The sequence below is a fragment of the Trachemys scripta genome, chromosome 7 (genome assembly GCF_013100865.1).
Source record: "Trachemys scripta elegans isolate TJP31775 chromosome 7, CAS_Tse_1.0, whole genome shotgun sequence".
Taxonomy (NCBI): Eukaryota; Metazoa; Chordata; order Testudines; family Emydidae; genus Trachemys; species Trachemys scripta.
Genome location: NC_048304.1, coordinates 20382560 through 20399834, shown reverse-complemented (window position 1 = coordinate 20399834; position 17275 = coordinate 20382560).

The window sequence follows — 17275 nt, the reverse complement described above, 5'->3', positions numbered from 1 at the left end:
ATGCCAAGGATGATCGAGAACCTCCACGTTGCATCTGTTCTGTATGTTTCTGCTCCCCTCATTTCAAGAGAACGTGGGTAGAAAGCCAGTTATGGTTTCAGTGGAATACCTCAACTTAACTTTTCTATATGTTTCATAATATGAGGAGCTCTAGTATGATTTTCCTACATTTACAGTGAGAGATGTATCTTCAACTCTGTGAAATGGAAATAATTGCTGAAACAAAGTTCAAATTACTGCAGGTAACAACAGTGCATTAATTATCCCATTTAAAAAATAACAGCCTTCTGTTGAAAGCAGTAGAACTTTTAGAATGTGGTGCAAAAAACATGCTAGGTAAGCAAATTGTTCCAGTCTTCTCCACATGTAAAAATAGTTAATCTAAGAATAATGCTTTTGTGTTTTAGGCACCTCATGTAGCCTTATATGCTCTCTTCTACTGAAGGGAAATGGAGCAGAACAAGGTTGGTGGAGCAGGGAACCAGTGAGTTTGTAGCAAGCTTCCCTCTCTATGCTGTGTTTGATTATTGCCTTGGAAGCTCTGCTGCTCTAAGTCAATTCTGTTGTGAGGTAAGGAGAGCAGCTGCAGCACATGACCTACATTCATATCCATGCAGAGTTAATGCTGTTCAAGTTGCATTGACTCCCATTCACTACCTGTATTGCCTTTGATGAGGTGTAGGACGCCAGTGGCACCAAAGTTCCTTCGGATGCCCTGCTCCTATGTGCAGTTGTGGAGAGCACCTCTTCTGAAGAGGCTGCAGCTTCCTTTTACTACTGATCTACAGTGGAGGTAATATGCCCCATTTCCACTGTGGTTTTCAAACCTTTCCTGCCTTGAGAAACTCATTCCAAGGAAACAGGTAAACCTCATTCAGCACAGCAGACTAGGAAATGCCCATAACATGTAAACATCTAAACTTCACTTAATGGCTTCTTCTGGTGCAGTGCAACTCTGTCTTATTTCTGTCTGCTGCTGGTATTTAATGTGGTGTTTCAAAACAGGTGCAGCACTTCCTGTCAATTGACCCCAAAAAGCCTCTACTCCATAGGTGAGGTGTGGGATGGGTATTAGGTTTACAACTACTTCTTCCTTCATGACTATCTCTGCCTGCGATTTTTCTGTGTAGATTAATTTGAAGCTGATCTTTGAATTTTAACTCATTCAAAACACTAGATGGTGCTCTGTTCCCTCAGGTTTAAGCTTGGTTCACCTTGCCTGATTTTATCGGTGATGTATGTTTGAGCTGTACCTATACTCCTCAAATTAGTCATTTGTTTTTAATTTAAAACTGCCATCAAATGTGATCCTAATTACTGATGCTGAGCAGTAGAGTTAGACATCCAAATATGTCTTGATATTTACATAGGCACAAATGACTTCGGGGCAGAGTAAGTATAAAACAGTTTAGTACATGTGCCCTGCATTCATAGGTGTAGTTTGACTTCTATATTTGGGGGGGGGGCAGCTCCAGTCAGGCCACTGGGGCCATGCATGGGGGGCAAATTCCATGGCTGCCCAAGGTTTGCAGTTCTGGAGGAGGAGGGGGCAACGTCCCATCCCTCCCGTCCATGCCTGCATTATGTCTGATTCAAACTCCTGAAATCCTGGCTGGCTACATTGCTAATAGCATCAGTGAAACACCACCATTTCAAAAAAAAAATTGTGGTTAACCGCTCAGCTGCTGCTGAACACTCCTTGAAGAACAGCAGCACAGAAGGCATGCATGTGCCAGTTGTGCCTATCGCTACCATTGACTTCAATATTCTGTAGAGAACCAGCCTTGATGTGATTAAAGTTCAGCATTAGAAACAGGTCAAGCTTCTGAATGTGCCTGTATCCAATTCTGTTTAAAACATGACAAACACTTGTTATTTCCAGTTACGGTCACCATATTGTTCTTTATTTTCTTTCTGAGCCAATGAAAGTGACTTGGATCAAATCTGGCTAAATTGCAGGAGGAAGGACCAGCATTAAATATTCAGTTTGTAACTCTTACCTACAGATTGTATAGTCTATGTTTTGGTTCACAGAGTTTCTCATTCTGTATCTAAGGTAGGCTCTGTTTCCACACCATGCTCTTAGAGATAATTAAGGTGGGGAGGGGCAATGGGTAGGGTAACTGCATGGTAGCCTTCATCTTTTAAATATCCTTTTCTCAAATCTGGGTTAGATTACATGTGAGTTTGGGTGGGCTAAACCTGTTACCTCATTATCATCATGGCAGGATTGCTACTCCCTGCAAAGGAGAGATTTGGCTTGAATAGTAAGGGTATATACTACAGGTGGGTTAATGTGCTGCAATGGCAGAGCTATGCAGGGGCTCAGGCCTGGAATAGCAAAGGAGAAATGTGCATGTCATCCACAACAGGGAAGTTTGCAAAGCACTTGGCTGCACAATGCTGTGCTCCAAGTTTCTAAAGAGGATGTTCCTTTTATATACTAAACAAAAAGAATGGGAAAGGCAAATAGAAAGTTCAAATGAAAAAAGATAATATATAATCCAAATTTTTATGGGGGAAGAAGGGGGGAAACAGATGGGTGAAAGGAAGGGACTAGATGATGTGGCCTGGAGAGCAAAACAAACTATTGAAGGAAAGAGGTGCAGTTACCTGCTTCTGAGGTAAATTTTGCATTGCTACCTAAATATGTTTGAATGAGAGAAGGACCCACTTCCAAACTTTGGATCAGAACCACCTGGCCTTTTGGGAAAACAATTAACTGCCTCTGGGGGCAGAAAAAGGAATTTCAGAAAATTCTGCCTAATCCTGTGAAAAGGTTTGGTGGTAATCACTTATTCATATGAGCACTTTCTTTGGGGCAAAATTTTCTTCTACGATCCACAGGACTTACCTTGACTCCACCGTGCATAGAGGATAATAGGATAGTGGAATCTAAACCTACTGTGTGAATCAGAAGGGGGAATTTGACCCTTAGTGCATATAATGCTTTATAGCAGGGGTGGGCAAACTACAGCCTGCGGGCCAGATCCAGCCCCTTAGGGCTTTGGATCCAGTCTGCGGGATTGCCCCCCGCAGCGTCGGGCTGGAGCCCGAATCCCTTCTACACCCCACCCCCAACTCCCTGCCCTGAGCTCCCTGCTGCACCCCTGTGCACCCCAACCTCCTGCCGTGAGCCCCTTGCCGCACCCCTCCTGCACCCCTCCCACCTGCCCTAAGCCCCCTTCCACAGTCTGCACCCTCCTGCACTCTGCACCCCACCCCCCTTCCCTGAGCCCTCTCATGCACACCGCGCCCCCTCCCTCCGGCACCCCAACCCCCTGCCCCGGCCCTGCATACAATTTCCCCACCCAGATGTGGCCCTTGGCTCAAAAAGTTTGAGTCACATAATACACATTAGTATTGCAATTACTAAAATAGTTGAAACTTTGAAAAGAAAGCATTAACATTATTGGACCCCAAATGATAGTTTATTTCTGGAGATGTCTGAAATATTTTGCAGTGGGCAAGATCCTCAGCTGCAGTAAATTGGCATAGCACTACTGACTTCAATGAAGCTTTATCTGACTCTTGCAAGCTAAGGGTCTGGCCCTATAACATTTTTGTAGATATGCTGTTGTATATTTTAGATTGTGAACTCTATGGGGGCACAGAGCTTGTCTTAGTCTAATACCTGTTACAACCCTAATGCTATATAAATAATAATTCTGCATCTCTAGTTTCTTAAAATTTAAAACAAATTTTTCATTATTATTATACTTTATTCATCTAACACCTTAGCAACAGAGTGCTTTACAAGCATAACTTCCTCCAATCATAGCCAGTTGAATCATGTAATCCAACCCCCTGCCAATACAGGATTGCTCTTTACAATATATTCTCTAATAATTACCTAGTCCACTTTTAAATGACTCAACCAATGGGGCTTCCACCACTTCCTTGGGGATATTTTTTATGGACTGACTGTAGTCACAGACTTAGCCACTGGCAGCATATGGCTCCTCATTTAAAGGAACTTCATGGCAGCCCTGGTCTGGCCTGGTCTCCCAGTAGCAGGCCATTTCTCTCTAGCTGCTGCACCTTTGTCATAACACCCAGCTGCTGCACGGAAGGAGTCGGGGGAGTTGTTCTCTTGGTGGAGGATCTCTAATTTGGGAGTGGGAGGGTGCAAAATCCTATAGCTGTCAAGGGTGCCAATGCATTAAGGGATTCTCCATCATTCACTGTCTAACAGACCTCACAACTGAGACACTTTCCTTGCTCTTTTAAATTTTCCTTTGCTCTAATTTCATTTTATGATCTTTGGGCAACAAAATCATCACAAATGCCACACAAATCATTATTCCAAATGTGTTTGTGAGTGCATCGCTCAACACCAAACACAAAATGCTTGTCTAAAATTTTGTAACGAGTCACTTAATGGCTTCCCCACTGCACTCTATGTAAATCACAGAGAACCTTGATTTTTTTTGTTGTTGAAACTGAGAGTCTCTCCTTTATAAACTTTCTTAATTTAAAAGGCTTATAATTCTGAGCATCAGCCTAGCTGTAGCTGTGTACCCAGTCTTCCTCCAGACCTTTCCAATTATGATTGTAGGGAAAAAACTTGAACCAGGGAAAGGGTGCACTAATGCTTGAGCTGCAGTTTAAATTGTCTCTGCATCAGATGACTCTGACTTTGTCATGTTCATCCTTCACGATTAATTGCTATAATCATGTTTCTTTTTAACATCATAAAAGTGACAGTTTGTTTTTCTTTTCTTTACATAGCAGTGACACAGATTAGGCACAATTTAAAGGAACATCATTTAATTTTTTTGCCTCAGATAATTGCGATGGCTTCCATCGAAGGCTGTGGATCTTGCAGTCAGAAAGTCTGTGAAATGATTTGCTATGTTCTAGATCATCCAGTTCCGGGACTTTAAAGTAAAATTGCTACCTCTCCCCGGTGTACAGATGTTGCATGCTTCTGATCAGCAGAATTTGGAGAAGCACTGAGGTGTTAACAATAAGCATGGAAGCTAATCTGATTTGTCTTAAATTTGATATGTTTATGATACATTCCTCCAAGCTAAATTTTAGTTGCCTGCTTAATTAAGGCAAGAGAGGAAGTTCCAGTGCAAACCAACGGAAGATACTATATTAAAATTAAACGTAGTTCTTAAAAGGGTCCTTATAATGTATTGGTTAAAGTAGCTGTAGATCAGGGGTGGGCAAACTTTTTGGGCCAAGGGCCACATCTGGGTGGGAAAATTGTATGTAGGGTTGGGGTGCAGGAGGGGGTGTGGTGTGTGGGAGGGGGTGTGGTGTGCAGGAAGGGGCTCAGGACAAGGGATTGGGGCAGAGGAGGTGTGTGGGGTACATGAGGGGGGTTGGGGTGCAGGAGGGGGCTCAGGACGGGTGCAGGAGGGGTGCGGATTGTGGGAGGGGGCTCAAGGTAGGGGGTTGGGGTGCAGGTGGGGTGTGGCAAGGGGCTCAGGGCAGGGGGTTGGGGTGCAGGAGGGGTGTGGGGTGCAGGCAGGGAATTGGGGGGTGGGGTGTAGGAGGGGTTCAGCCGCTGGCCCGGCGTCGCTTACTTAAAGCGGCTCCAGGGTGGCAGCAGCGTGCACTGGGGCTAGGGCAGGCCCCCTGCATACTTGCCCTGTCCCCGGCACCACGCCACTCCAGGAAACGCTACGGCCCCTGGGGGTGGGGGGGCAGAGGGCTCCGCGTGTGCTGCTCTTGCTGCGCCTCCAGGTACCTTCCCCGAAGCTCCCATTGGCTGCGGTTCCCTGTTCCTGGCCAATGGGAGCTGCGGGGGGCAGTGCCTGGAGGCAAGAACAATGCACAGAGCCCTCTGCCCCCCCGCCCGGGGGCCGCAGGGAGGTGATGCAGGCTGCTTCTGAGAGTGGTGCGGGGCCCACGGTGCTACGGTGGGCAATCCAAAGCCCTGAGGGGCCGGATCCGGCCTGCAGGCCGTAGTTTGCCCACCCCTGCCGTAGATGATCACTATTGCCCTCTGCTGGTGCAATTCAAACCTGCTCAAGTGTTATGTTGCTTTCTAATGGCTGCTCTACATATATGCTAAACGACTTAATACTGGTATGGTAAATGGAAATTCTCCTTATGGTCAAATGGTAAGGTTTGTGGCAATTGCTTGTCCTGATTTCAGTCCCCAAACCACATCTGTAATCTTAAATGAAAACCATTGTGGTTGCATATGTGCAGCCCACAGATTTGTGACATCCTCTAGGCACGAGTGCTCCAGTCACTCTTTAATCCAAGAGCCAACTACCATGTCTGTCTTTTCTTTCATGTGTGATGATGTGGGTGAGGTAATATTTTATTGGATCAACTTCTGCAGGTGAGAGAGACAAACTTTTGAGCTTACATATTTCAAGGGATCATTCAAGGTGAAGTAGTCTGCAAATGCCTCTCCAGTGGTAGGGGGAAAGGGGGGGGTGGGAGTTTGGAGGGCAGGGGTAAGTGGATTATAGATTGTTGTAATAAACATAAATCCTGTGTCTTCATTCAGTCCATGATTTTTAGTATCCAGTGTGGCAAGGCACCTCCTCTGGCTCAGAGGCTCAGTGCTTCCCTCTCTGGCAGTGAGGGCCTGGGGTAAGTCGGCCTCCACTCTGGACAGTGTTTACTCTCCCACTTGGCAGTTTATTTCCCAGTATTCTCCAGAGAAGCCTGGGGTGGGCTTGAGGGAATGCCCCTCTGCCAAAAATAACCCAACCCCAAAACAAAAGGAAACCAATTCCAACTGAAGGCAAGGGAAAATACCTTTCCCTCCCCTCACTAGGGTGGGTGGCCTTGTTGTTGGCCCTGGGGTGCCAGCCCTTCCCCTAGACAGTCTGTTTTGTAGCTTCCCCTGTAGGGAAGAGAGCAGCCCTCCACCCTGGAGCAGCCTTTCTTCCTTATTGCTACTAGCTCCGCAGCAGCTTGTCTTGCTATCCCCCCCTCTCTCCTGAGGAAGAGTTTTTAAAAGGTCTCAGGCAGCCCTTAATTGGATTCGGGAGTCCTGAATCGGCCTGAGGTAACCCCTTCTCAACTTATAGGGAAAAGGGCCTTTATCATTCTGGGGTAATATATATGCCTTCTACCACCCTCTTATAGCTGCCCAGCCTGACTTTGTCACACTAGCATCTAGCCAAGTTATGAATTTAAGCTTCCAAGCTCATCTTTTGAAGATGTTGTGTAGGTCTCCTTTGAGGATGAGAACGAGAGCTCAGATAGAGAGTGATCACTGTATGAAAAGCATGCACCCACAGGTGATACGGTGGTTATGTCTTTTATAATTTTTCTGTGTGAGTTCATTCGAGAGCGTAGTGATTGGCTTGTTTCACCCACATAGTTGTTCTCCTTCTACTGCTGGTGAAACCGCAGCACAAAGAGATGAAGTAACTTGCCATAGGTCAGAGTCAATGTAGAAAGCAAAGATCTGCTGATTCCCAATCCAGTGCCTTATCCACTGGACTATGCTGCTGCGTCCTTTAGTATAATACAGCATCTTGTAATCTCTAATTCCTATTTGAAAAGGAGGCAAATCGTTCACCTTATTCAATACTAATGATTCTCTTGTCTGATTAACAGAGAAGAGCTTTTAAGAAAGTAAACAAAAACATTGAACTAATCTCTCTGGCTCTTTCTGTTGTAGCCAAAGGCTAGTAAGAGTGTTGTCAGCTGCAGCATATTCTACATTGCAACAGATGTAGTCATTCATTTGTGCTTCTCACTCTTCTGACTCCTAAGCAGCCAAGAAGGGAGAGCAATCATAAGCATCAGTAAGCACTTGATCAATATGCAGATGTTTGTCAAGTTTCTATGGACACTGCATTAATTTCAAAGAAGTGATGTCTGATGGAGTGGGAATCATGGGCAGCCTAGATCTATCACATTAAGCAAATCTCTGAAGCTCTATTTAAACTATATACGTAAGACACAACTGCTTTCTCAATCTGAACATAATACTTGCGCACTGAAATGCGATGCATGAGGCTGGTCTGACGTTCATGGGGCCCCAAGCAAAAGCAGGACTCCAATCTGCCACAGTGGGGAAGGGAAGGAATTATATAACAAGCTGCCTTCTCTGATCCTGTTGCTAAAGAAGAGATCAGCCAGTAGATTGCCTCCTCAGTCCCTTTCTGATACTAAAAGAGAAGATGAGGGAGTGAGAGGTGTCAACTTGCTTTTAGCTGCTCCAAAGGGAGATGTGACCTGCCCCTGAGTTGCAGAACATGCATTGAGCCAGCTCTCAGATTGCTTGGCTTGTGCTTAAAGTAGCCCTTCCCTGTGGCAGCAGCCATCATATCTCGTTAATACTTTAGCCTTTTAACACTTTTTTCCTCTGGTTATAGTTAATGATGGGTGAACCTCTGAAGCCGTGGCATTTCAGTTCCAAAAAATATCCAGATTTTTGGAAGCCTCTCTGAGCCTCCAGCTTGGAAATCTGGCTTCCTTGCAAGAGCCATTGATACTACAGAAATAGATTTCTTGCTGCTTCTGCTTCTAGTTAGAGATGAGGCCAACGCTCCCTCCCACTCACACACCTCCCGGCATTTTGGGGAAATTTGAAATCAAACCAAATTTTGCCACTTGAAACCACGATATTGAGGGCACATGACCTAAAAAAATGCGGAAATCACCAAATGTGTTTGAGCTTTAAAAGTAAATTGTTCAAATTAAGTGTGGGGTGAAGGTTCAGGTTGGGTATTTTTATTTATTTCATCCAAACCTATTCACCCATTTCTAGTTGCAACAGAAATGTGAAAATCTTGCAGCAAGATATTACAAACAGAGCATGAAAATTTATGATGTAAATGGCCAATTTGCCTTGAGCACTTTTTCTCTTCCATAAGGCCTTGTTGCATAACTGTTCCCTTCAGTGTGGCTCTTGTGTGTATGAGCTGGATATTTGTGAGGAATTAATCAGAACATTTTCCACTTTAAGGGACCAGCAGGCCCTTGGAAATTTTGAGAGGTTTGAGTTTGAGGCAATAGCAGGCAGAGTAGCAGGGGCTGGTCTCCATTGGGTCACTAGCCTAAGTTTCCTGCAAATAAAGATTATTTTTTTTTTTTGCGAGTTTGCATAAGAATGGGATATACTCTGTGTTTTGTGTTTTGCTACACTGCAAGCCTGATGCTGTCTGGCTCAGGGCAAGGGGCAGCAAGATTGTCTCACCTCTTGCTTTGGTATTAAATCATCCTACGGATAGAGACAATTCCTGACCATCACCTCGTACCTTGGAGGGGTTTCTTCTCAGTTTTAGATTGCTCAGCAGAATGTTAGAGTAGAGTAGCAGCCAGTTTACAGAGATGACGAGCCCTCATGTGAATAATAATACTGAGGACTTAAGCACACTTCATCTGTAAACATGAAAGCATTTTACAAAGATAAGCCTCATTATCTCCGTTTTTATAGATGGGGTAAATGAAGCACAGAGATTAAAGGACTTGCCCAAAATCACATAGTGAATCAGTGGCAGAGCTGGGAGTAGAACCCAGAGCCAGTGTCCATAATTGGCACCACACTGCCTTCCTCAAGAGGAGTCCCACTGAGTCTTACATGTAAGGGCTGCATTATCAGGTCCTGTGTGAGTCATTGTGGAATTTAAAGGACCTGGAGCTACACTCCTTACAAATTACAGAGGCCACGATTTTGTATTAGAGCTTCAGTTGGCAGCCAGATACCATGGTACTGGGGCCGCGGTTGTTCAAGAGCTAGCCCTGCCTATTTTGCAGATCTCTTTTAGGGTAACTGATCTGTTTTGGAATCAGAACTCTGAACCTCAATTTTCAAGTGTTAAATTGTCTATCAAAAGTCTGTTAGTGATGAAACTTGTCATGCAAATGAAACAGCAGAAAATTCTATCTTCCAGCTACATCTGTGTGGATTGTGCTGGGCAACTCTTTCTCCTCCTCTTCTACATCGTATCTAACTAGCCCCATGCAAAAGAAAGATAGGAAGAATGATAAGAAATCATCAATATGGCTGCGTCAAGAGCTCTTTACGGACCTGAAAATAATAAAAATAATAAAAAAGTGGAAACAATGACAATTGCTAAGAATGGGTATAAATGAATCGCACAAGCAGGTAAGGACAAAATCAGAAAGGCTAAAGGCAAAAAAAGACTTACACCTAGCAAGGAAAAGAATAGGTTCTATAAATACATTAGGAGTAAGAGAATAATGGGGGAAAGTGTAGGTCCCTTATTTAATGAGGGAAGGAGAGCTAATAACAGATCACATAGAAGATGCTGAAGTGAAGTGCTCAGCTTTGCATTAAAAAAAAATTAATGATGACCCTATGCTTAGCACAATTAATATTAACAAGGGAGAAGGATCTCACATCAAAACAAGGAAAGAACAAATGAAAGAATACTTAGATAAGTTAGACGTTCTTAAGTTGGCAGGGCCTGATGAAATTCACCCTAGAGTATAGATAAACTAGCTGAAGCACTCTGAGCCGTTAGCGATTATTTTTGATAACTCATGAAAGGCAGACATGGTCCTAAACAGGGTCATCCAAAAGGGGAGAAAGAGCACCTTGGGAGTTACAGACCACTCAGCCTAAGTTGGAAAGATACTGGAACAAATTATTAAACAATCAATTGTTCAAGCCTGGAAGGTAAGTAATAGCTAACATGGATTTGTCAATAACCAATCATGCCAAACTAATATAATTGCCTTCTTTTACAGAGTAACCACAATAGTGGCTGGAGGAAGCAGTAGATGTGATACAACTGAACTTTATTAAGGCTTTTGACACTGTCACACATGACATTCTCCTAAGCAAACTAGGGAAATATGGTCTAGATGAAATTAGTATGAGGTGGGCGTGCAACTGCTTGAAAGATCATACTCAAAAAGTAGTTACCAATGGTTCACTGTCAAGCTGAGAGGACATATCAAGTGGGGACCTGCAGGGGTTTGTCTTGGGTCTGGTACTGTTCGATATTTTCATTAATGACGTGGTTGATGGAGAGGAGAGTACGCTTATAAAATTTGTGGATGACACTAGGCTGGGAGGGGTTGCAAGCACTTTAGGGGACAAGATTAGGATTCAAGATGATCTTGATAAACTGGAGAATAGGTACAAAATCAATATAATAAAATTCAATAAAGACAAGTGCCAAGGGCTACGTGTAGGAAGGAAAATTAAAATGCACAAATACAAAATGGTGAATAACTAGTTAGGCAGCAGTACTGCAGAAAAGGATCTGGGGGTTGTAGTGGATGACAAATAGAATGTCTACTGTGCAATGCTGCTCAGAAAAAGGCAAATGTCATTCTGTTATGTAGTAGCCGGAGTGTTGTATGTAAGATGTGGAAGGTAATTTTCCGCTCTACTTGGCACTGGTGGCCTCAGCTGAAGTACTGTGTTCAGTTTTAAGCACCAAACTTTAAGAAAGATATTAAGCAAGTGGAAAGAGACCAGGGGAAAGCAATAAAAATGACAAGAGGTTTAGACAACATGACCTATGAAGAAAGGTTGAAAGAACTGGGCATGTTTAGTCTAAACAAGAGATGGCTGAGGTGGGACATAAGTCTTCAAATATGTAAAAAGTTGGTATAAGGAGGGTGGTGATCAATTGTCGCTATGTCCACTGAGGGTAGGACAAGAAGAATCAGATTAGTTTGCAGCAAAGGAGATTTAAGTTTGATATTAGGAAAAACTTTCTAAATACAAAGATAGTTAGGCTTGGTAGGATTCGATTTGTACCATCATCTTTAATCATCAATTTCACACACAGAAATAGATGAATCAGTGAAAAAAAATCCATCAGTAGTAATCAAACAGGGTCTCCGCTTCTCTGGAGAGCACAGCCTCCCCTGTACCTAGCAGCTGCAGGGATACAGTAAACTGGGCCCCTCAGCTGCACAGGGAGCCCCCTACAAACCCCACTTTCACTGGCCCCACAGCTGCACCAGGATCCCCCTTTAGCCCCTCCTATGAAACCATGAATATTTAAATTGATTACAAAATACAAATAAATATTGATATCTGTTGAAATTACAAAAAAAAAAAAATATTAAAAAAAATCAAATCCTGCCAAGCCTAAGGATAGTTAAGCACTGGAACAGGTGACCTAAGGAGGTTTGTAATCCCTGTCATTTGAGGTTTTTAATAAAAGATTAGACAAACACCTGTCAGGGATAGTCGAGATATACTTGGTCCTACCTCAGCACAGAGGGATGGACTAGATGGCCTCCTCGGGTCCCTTCCAGCCCTGCATTTCTATGATTCTATGAGAGTGGAGAAAAACACTTCTTCTGCAGCACAGGAATTGTCTAACTGCTTATCCCTTTTGACATAATGTCAGATATTTTCTATATAGATAGGCCAGAATTGAAAATCTGGACCACCTCTAAACACTGAGGAAATTTACATCTAGATCCAAATTTTGCAAGGGGGGAGGGTCATTTCTAGTACCCTCCAAGCTACCTCTGAAATAATATTTAATTTACAGTACCAGATGAAAATTTCTGATCTTTAGTAATCTCTTGGCTATATCTGTTTACATACCTTTACGGTAGGGTTGATACTTTGGATTCCATAACAACCCAAATAAAGCTGAATAAATCTGCATTTGTATTTATGTTTATAATTTTCATGGGCATTTTAATGCCTCAAGGAACCAATTATAAGGACAAAATAACACACAATTTTTTTCTTCCCACACTACTAAAATACTGGAAGACCACAACGCACATTTTTTTAGCCCCATACATTTGCAGAGAAATTACAATACGCAATATTTTAGACCCGACAACATTACAATCTTTTATCCATTCCTTTTGGTTCTACAGTGGCAATAAACTCACAAATGCTATTTGAACGTCTGTACCAATATCATGGATGAAGCTGGTGCACCAACAAAGAGGTTCTGGCATGCTAAGGCTTCATAAATATGCAGCACATACGAAGAATCAGTGGACTAAAGGGTGAAAATGTATATTATAGGGTAGCAAACTTAGTGCAACTAAGAGCCCTCCGAGCACCTTGCTAGCTATCTCTGGTTCACACCTAGGGAGCAGTGCTGCTCCCACTGAAATCAATGGCAGTACTTGGTTGTCTAAGTGCAATAAGATGTAGCAGATTGCATCTGAGGAAGTGCGTTTTTTTTACCCACGAAATCTTATGCCCAATAAATCTGTTAGTCTTTAAGGTGCCACCAGACTCCTTGTTGTTTTTGCAGATTGCAAGTGTACTCATTAACTGCAGGGCCCATCATGCAATGCTCTGTTTCTGCTCCGAGCAAGATGGAACATTGTATGCTCAGATCTATAGTTTCTGTGGGTTTCTCCTCTGTACTGAAGATTAAAACTGCCACATTGTGGAACTCTGTGTGGGCTGTATTTGGCCCACAAGCTGCACGTTGCCATCCTTCATATGCACTGGAATGTAAAACTTTCCAGCCTAAGACAGATTTTGTTTTGTTTTTAATTGTTTAACAAAACAGAACTTGAAATGAGATGGACTTAAGTGGGAGTTTTACAATGCATGAGCCAAGGCTAAAGGAATTTTCATTTCACCCAGGGCTTACATTAATCCCTGAACATCTCTTCGGTGTTGAGAAAACCACCAGCTTAACTGCATGATGAACAGACCATTAGCATGGTCACATGATAAACTAGATGCAACAAATCAGTGGAGAATATGCTATGGAGAGCAATCCTACATTGCTTGTGGGTGGATGGACTTGGTGAGCAAACAATGTGTCTTTTCCATAACTTCTATGAATCTCTGGTCAACACACCATCTGTACAGCCATGTGATGGGATGATGAAAATGAACCTGATTCTTTAGAAACTTCTCAGATGTCAGGATTTATAAAGTTCTGGGACTTTTGCCATTGTATTCAGTGGAGCCAGGATTTATTTCAGCCCTTGGCTTATAACTAGGTTAAACAAATAAATACAATAGATCTCTAGCAAAAAAGTGTAAGAACTTTATTTTAAAATGTTATGAAGACGCAAAGATGCCTGATGTGTTTTATTCAGGAACTTGAAAATATGAACCAAGGGAACGGAGAAGCTAATGTTGAAAGTACCAGGGAAAAGGGAAGATTTATTTATATAATTTATTGCTAAGCATGTATTATTGATGTATATAGCAATTCCCAGATCAAAGGGTCTGGTCCTCCTGTCTTTAGTTAGGTGAGTAGTCCCATTGATGCCTGATCTTGTCGTATGTCAGATCTATAATCCTGCTGTATCAGATGACTAAAGAAATGTTAGTTAGACAACATGGACTAGTTATCTTCATCACCTCTCCGAATCTTTTTTGGTTTCTCATATTGTACAGTTAGAAGATATTTGTTTGGCTTGTAGCAAAATACACATTTTTCTTCAGATTTAATTCTTAACTGCAGTCCCAGCTAACATTATGGGCAGGTCTATGAGATTAAGTCGACCTAAATTACGCAACTCCAGCTACGTGAATAACGTAGCTGGAGTCGCTGGAGTCGACATATCTTAGGTCAATTTATTGCAGTGTCTACACTGCACTGGGTCAACGGGAGAAACTCTCCTGTTGACTTACCTTATGCTTCTCATTCTGGTGGAGTACCGGAGTCGACGGGAGAGCGATCAGCAGTTGATTTAGTGAGTCTTCACTAGACCTACTAAAATGACCCCCTGTGGATCGATTGCCGCAGCATCAATCCATGGTAAATGTAGATAAACCCTAAAGACTATTCCCATGATAGCAGCAGCTTATTTCTGAAAGGAGAAAAGTCCATTGGCTTGTGTATGTTTCAGACCCTACATGGTTGATCTCCAATAGATCCAATTTACTTATTTATAACCCTTCCCTGATTGATCACTATAAAAAGTTTCACTTCCAAAAACAGACCCTATCTAAACAGCGAAATACCCTTTTTGAGTGATGTGCAATGCAGATGTTGACATAAGCATTTGCATTAATTTCTGCTTTTCTTCATTTCTTCCCAGGAAATTGTGCACTCTCCTAAAACTATCACAAAAAAGCAGTACACTCAGGTTTTCTTACCCTTCATCTGAAATGGCTATTGTTAATTCACTAGGCTGCTGTAGGCGGCTGCAGTAGCTAACACAGACTGTGCCATAGTCATTTCACTTTGTTTGGCTTGTTTCTTTGGCAGAATAAGAGAACTGTTGTGAGTGGGAAGTGAGGAGATTGTGCACTGAGAGGGAAGGAAGTTTTATGTTTGCATCCATCTGTGCAAATATTTCAACATAGCTTTCTGCAGCATGCTGTCCCCTTACAGCAGGGGTTCTCAAACTGGAGGTTGGGACCCTTCAGGGGGTCGCAAAGTTATTACATGGGGGGTTACGAGCAGTCAGCCTCTACCCCAGTATTTGCATCCAGCATTTATAATGGTGTTAAATATATAAAAAAGTATTTTTAATGTAGAAGGGGGGTCGCACTCAGAGGCTAGCTATGTGAAAGGGGTCACCAGTACAAAAGTTTGAGAACCACTGCCTTACAGTAAATGCAATGGTATGCAGAATGTAGGATGCCATGGCTAGTCATGAGTGATGCTCAAAATGTCTTGAAGTTCCAGAGTGATAATCAAGGTTTGGATTCTTATCTGGGCATCTTCAATCTTGACATAGGGCAGAGAATATCATCTGAAGAGGTGTTTTTGAGTGATTCCCAACATTTCCTACTCTTGAGGATAAATTCTCTTTCAAAACTCCACTTAATTATATATATATGTCCAAATGTATTCTTAAAATTACCTATATTCTTTAAAATAATTATTTAAAATTATTATTTAATGTAGTATTGAACACTTAGATGGTAGTGTCCAGTGTTGTGTCCCAGGCTACTGGGAATTCCTAATTTTAAAGTTTGATCACATTGGTTTGTATTTATGAGTGTTGTTAATCCTATTTGTATGGTATTGGTATCCATCAGTGCTTCCTGAACTCCCAAAGTCCTGTCCCAGCATGCACTGGAGCAAGTGTAAAACCAGGATGGGTTCTCAGGAGGGACACTCTCTAGGTGTTACAAAGTCCTGAGGTGGAATCTTGACCCCTCTAAAATCAATGGGGCCAAGATTTCACCCCAGTCAGGAATCCCCAGACAATTACACTTTACATCTTCAAAGCATCTTACAAACATTGCCTAACCCTCACACACTCTTTTCGAATAGACAGGAATTCCTAGACTCAGTCCTAGATACTTTGGCAACAGGCAGATTAGAGATACAGAAATGAGATGCAGAGGTTAAGTGATTTACCCAAGGCCACAACTGGAGGAACTCTGTGAACCAGGGATTAGGATTAGCCAGACATTCCCTGTATTCAGTCCTATTCTCAGACCACTGAACCATGCATTTTTCTGTTATTGTTATTATTTATTATTCTTATTCTGGTAGCACCTAGAAGCCCCGGTTGAGATCGAGATCCCATTATTCTAGGCTCTATATTAATACCTAGTAGGAAGCAATCCCAGTGTTTCTATTTTTAGTCCATCCTGATTTCCGGAAGTAAATAGAGGTGTGACATTTAAAATGAAAATTAAAGATGGGGGCAGACCCTCAGCTGTTCTGAATTGTCATAGCTTTGTTGAAGCCAGTGGAGCTATGATAATTCACAACAGCTGGGGATCTGCTCCAAGAATGTGTTTTCCAAACTTTTCTGGATGTTTCTAAGGTTTCACTTGACTTCTGGAGCTATTAAAAGCAGTTTTTCATTCATATAATTTTGGCTGCATCACTCATTATATCCCCAGTGACAAGTACACTTTCTAGAGTCAGATCCATTAGGGGCTGGAACTAGGCAAGTGATCTCCTCATGCTTTCCCTCTATGTACTTCAGTGCTCCCTTGTGATGCCCACTTTATCCAGTACCATATCACTTTTAAGTAGCAGGGCCAGTCTAATAGATGCTCTGGAAACCACTAACTGCTTGGGGATCTAAGGGGCAAAAGCTCAGAGGCACTAGTGCACTGGGGGCTTGTTTGTGTCCTACAAAAAAAAAAAGCCAACAGTCACGTCGCCGTGCATAACTTAAATAGCTGCGCCTTGCCTCTCTTTCTAACTTGAAGGAGGCAGTGATCAGGACATGTGATTTTGCCGCTTACATCCCTGCCTGTCAAGAGAAGCAGGTAAAGAAGAAAATAAGTTTCCTCACTTGAAATCCTTCCATGTGATGTTTATAAGCTTTCTATAAGTGAAAACCTTTGCCATAAAGGAGAAGCATCTAATACTGGCTAGTGCTAGAGGCAGGATGTCAGAGTAGATCAGCCTCTCCTCACCTATTTTTACTACAGTGGTAGTAGAGATGATAATGGAAAAGGGAAGTAATGATATTCACTTATTGTCCAGCATAACCCGTA